A 5089-nucleotide genomic window follows, 5' to 3' on the forward strand; every position below is an offset into this window, starting at 1 on the left:
TCTTGGGGATCCTTAAATGCACCTGCCTCTCTCTTTCTTATAGCACCACCACCCTTGTAAATCCTCCTGCCTGAAATGTTTTTGCTCAGAGCTTCACATAATTCACTGTTTCTCTTCTTTTTGGGCTTTTCCCAAATGTTACCTTAAGAATAAGCTGTCTCCAATCATCCTATCTAAAGTAGCTCTTGTACCCTCCTTGTTGCAACTTTCTTCCTGTCATCGGCTTAATTGACTTGGCATTCTGTCACCATTTGAAATTATTTTTTGTATGAATTTACTGACCATCTGAACTCCACAATAGAAGGGAAATTCCTTCTGGCATAGACTTCATCTCTCATTCTCCTTCATGGCATGTAAATAGGCCTCTAGGCTATATTGTGTAATTAATAAGCCCATTCGCTTAGTCACCCAAGCTGTGAAATTCCTAATGATGTTTAATCTTTTTTTTCTTTTTTCTCCAGTGACTACTTCATCACTAGCTCTTGTTTATCTCCAAAATGATGTCTCCACATCTGTCTCCATCTTCCTGACCCTCATCATTTGTCATGTGAAACGTTACAGTAAATTTCTAATTGATTTGCCCAGTCCAACTCTTTCCTATCCCTTATTGCACAAGTACTCTATTTGTTGTTGTTGTTGTTGACAGTCCATCAAGGCTCTCAGCTCCTGCTCAGAGGGTCAACTTAGTCTAGAAGACTCCAGAACTTTCTTTGGAACCAAAGGTTACTTGGATTTGAAACTCTGGTGAGTCGTGTGTGTGTGTGTGTGTGTGTGTGTGTGTGTGACCTTGGGAAAATCATTCAAAGCCTGACTCTCGGTTTTTACATCTATATAATGGAAATTATAGTATCTGTCCTATAGAGTGGTTATGAAGATGAAATGAATTGTCATAAGGATAAGTTACACAGCACATAGTAAGTGCCTAATAAGTGTTAGCTATTTTATTATAGCTGCATCTATCTGACATCAATTTGTCTTGGCTTTTAGTCGCCATGACATCAGCTCTGACCACAACTCTATGCCACCATGTGATTCCAGTGTTAAACACCAATTGTATTTAATTCCTATTTCTTATGCAAATTGCATAAGAAAGGCATCCTTGGGTCACTGTTTGTCCTTGGTCCAGTCACTCAAGATTATGAGAGAGAAGGGTCACCTGGTACAATCAATCTGACCTATGCCTAACCCTTCAGCAAGGGCCACGGGGGGGGGGGGGGGGGCATTTAGGAGGTAGCTCAGGCAGCCTGGGAAGAGCCTAGCATGTCTACCCTACCAAGCAAGATGCCTGCCAAGTGCCTGCCAGTCCTTTGAGAATAGAATATAACAATATAGATCTTAGTACGAGAAATCTCTGTTTTGGAAAAAATGACTATTTGAATTTTGTTTTTAATTTCTGTAGGGTGTTTTTTGTTTTGTTTTGTTTTGTTTTGTTTTGTCTCCCCTTATCATTTACTGAAGATCTCTTCAGAAGAAGTTAGCTTATAACCACTATGCTTAACTGGATCCAGGATAGTGGTTTGGAATGGGTAGTTACCCCAGGGGTTAGGTACAGGGGAAGAAGGAATTACAATGAAAGAACCCCAGTTCTGAGCCATATATGGGCTTCCTTAGAGTTTCTTTCCCACCCCAAGAGTGGTCCTTAGGAAGGTCATCTCTACTAAAATTTTGAATGTTGTGTTTCAAATATCTCCCTACCACCTCCTTGTCCCTTGATACTCTTCAGAAACTTGACTACTAATCAGTTGTACTTAAGAACATAAAAGCCACTGTTAGTACATATATATGTTCATTGGGAAGAGTGAGTCCTTGGGTGCTATCACTTAGTAACCTCAAATCCTAGTGGTTTGTCAGATTTGCCAGCAGAAGGTGATGTTTTCAGGGAAGATAGAGTAGGATAAGTACCTTTTTGTAGTAGAAAGGGAAGGTGGAGTCCAGAGCATAGAGCATGAAGCTGAGGGGAAGCTCTTTAGCTGATGGGGTATACACTGGGTGCCCCATGAGAAAGAACAGATCTGGGGAGCCAAGGAGAAAAAAACAAAAAGGAAAGAAAAGCCTGTAATTAGAGATATAGGACTGTACTAAGACATTTATTCCAAATGTTTGCTTGAAAGCAACTTCTTAATGATGAAGAGTAAAAAATAACTTTAGGTTCAAATGAATGCTGTGCCATTGTGTGGAACTTGAGTAGTTGCAGCTGATGATTTGTCCCATCTTCCTAAGAGATGGTTTGCCCGTCTTCCCCAGATCACCTGGTCACCACTGCATGGAGTGGTGCATGCAATGGCTATGAGTCTCTCGAGTTGATAAACTGCAACATTGTTACCTATCAGCACTTTTTCCAAAAAAATTGTTAAGGAATTTACAAAAGCAAAACTTAATGGATAAAACCCAGAGGTTGGAAGTGCATGTGAGCAACCTCACAAGCCCTAAGGCACCTTTAGTGAGCAGCACAGGTACTATATACACAGTTTTGTATTGTTTTTTTTTTTTTTTTTTTAAACTTGACTCAAGATCTAACTTTGGATCTTCATAATCAAGCCCAGGGAAGATCACTCTTTTAAAGTTGTGAGAATAGGGCTATTTTTGACGGAAACAAAATTAGCTCTTCAACCTTTGCCTGGCCTCAAAGAACACTATAGCTAAGTTTATCTTTATAAGAAGAGTGAAGCATGCCTTACAAGAAGTAGAATGACTTCAACCAAAGTGGGCCTATGTTGCTGCCAGGGAAGAGCAAGGTAGAGTCTCCCATGCTGCTCTCAGGGTCCTCTCAGTTAAAAGGTTTTGGATCTTTATTCTTACTTAAATTGAGCAAAAAAAGATCCTTTGTCCTCCTTAAACATCAATGTTTTGATGCAAATATTTTGTTTAATTTTGCTTTGAGGGGATTTATATTTTCCTGCATCAGGAGTAGAAAGTAACCTTTCCAATGCTCTCAAGATTTGAATCACAGTTATACTGAGTACACAGTGATTAAAAGCCTAGATTCTAGAGTCCAATGCCTGCACCCAAGTCCCCACTCTGCCACCTCCTTATTGTGTGACTCCATTTATATTAACTTCCACTGAAGTAAACTCTGCTAATCTCTTATGAGCTAATATATGAGCAGCATGCACTTAAAACCATGCCGGAGATAGTTGTAAGCTCTTATAACTGTTGGCATGTTTCATGCACTACCTCATTTATTCTTCATAGGACCCTCATTGAAAGATCACAACCAGCCTTCTGAAATGGATACAATTAAAATTCCCGTTTTATAGCTGAAGAAATGGGGCTTAAGAAGGTTCAGCTACATCCCCAGGATTGCAGAGCTAAGAAATAATAGAGGGGGAATCAATTCTGGGTCAATATGGCTGCAATTAAGACACAAGCCAGATCTGCCCTAATCCATATATTCAATGCTAGCCATTCCTCAAAGATTGCTGGATATTTTGACAGTGTTTCTGAGAGACTGGACTGCCAACAGTGACAAGTGGAGCATAAATAACAAAAGGAAATCAACAAACATAAAGTCAACTGAAGCTCTATCACACTTTATTAACTTGGGGGCTAGGAGGGGGGATGTCTTGAAATCTACCAGCCTGACAAACAAACCTGAAGGAGCCGGAGTACGCACTGCTAGAAGGACACAAGATACAGTCACTATCCTTGTGTTAATGATAATATAGTTGGACAGACTAAACATTGTACTCAACATGCAAAATAATCATATTAATCACCAACAGGAGGCATAATGCATGATCAGCCTAAAATAGGGTTAATCAAGCAAGAATTTTAGAGCAAATGATGAGAATTGGCTCTTAAAAAAATTGACGTGAATCATGTGGTTTCGATATTAAGTGCTATAGGAGTTTGGAATTGGGGAGATAATGACATTACTGTAGGGCAAGAATTTGAATTGAGTCTTGAAAGAAGGAAGAGACTTAGATAACTGGGCAGGAGCTTGAAAGGGATTTCAGAAAAAGGGAAACATGACTGATGCCATAGGGTCAGGAGAAAGTGCAAAATGTCTAGGATGGAAAAGGAGAGAAAGAGACAGAGAGGGAAAGAAGGATGGAGGGAAGAAGAGAGAGAGAGAGAGGAAAGGAAAGGAAAGGAAAGGAAAGGAAAGGAAAGGAAAGGAAAGGAAAGGAAAGGAAAGGAAAGGAAAGGAAAGGAAAGGAAAAGGAAAAGAAGGAAAAGGAAAAGGAAAAGGAAAAGGAAAGGAAAAGGAAAAGAAAAAAAAGAAAGGAAGGAAAGAAGAGGGCTCACTCAAGAAGATAAGGAATTAAGGAATATAGCTGTCAACATGATTCAGCTTACAAAGAGTTTTCACAAATGATCAGTTACTAGCTAACTCTAAAGTAGAAATGTATAGATATTAGTATATCCATTCAAAAAATAAGTTGAAAGTTGAACATGTATACAGGTCTGCCTTCCATTAGTGTTGTAGCCTCTTTTGTTTTATTACATCATACAGCCCCTGAAGTACATAAGATAGAGAAAAATTACTTTTCAAAGTCAGGGAAAGAATGAAATGAGCATTACAGAGTCAAATTTAATTCTAGCACCTCACATGGAAAAACATCTGATACATTCAGGATGTTTCTACAGGGTTCTATCTTGAAGGCACATGCTCTCTCTCTCTCCCCCCTCCCTCCTTCCTTCTCTCCTATCATCTATCTATCTAATCTATCTATCTATCTATCTATCTATCTATCTATCTATCTATCTATCATCTATCTATCATCTCCATATATAAGGTGTCTATCTGAAGAATCACCTGTTATTCTTCTTTCCTTAAGTTCATTTCCTTTATCTAAAAAGTGAGCTTCATACAAAAAACATTCGCAGAGCAGAATGAATTTGACTAATCAGTATGGTCCCTTTTCAATGTCCTTCCTTCCTCCCCCTTATATTTTTAACTTAAGCTATATGCTAGTTGAGGATTTTTGAAGATTCATTTTTATGAAAATACCCCTCATAAACCAATTGAAATTATAGAATTTTGAAAACACTTATGTCCCATTCATATGAATGAGGGAAATGAAGTTTCATTGTTTAGAAAGATTCTGACATAAGGTAGAAAGATTTCAGATTCTTTTTTTTTAAC

This window comes from Canis lupus, chromosome 4 (assembly GCF_011100685.1).
Source record: "Canis lupus familiaris isolate Mischka breed German Shepherd chromosome 4, alternate assembly UU_Cfam_GSD_1.0, whole genome shotgun sequence".
Lineage (NCBI taxonomy): Eukaryota > Metazoa > Chordata > Mammalia > Carnivora > Canidae > Canis > Canis lupus.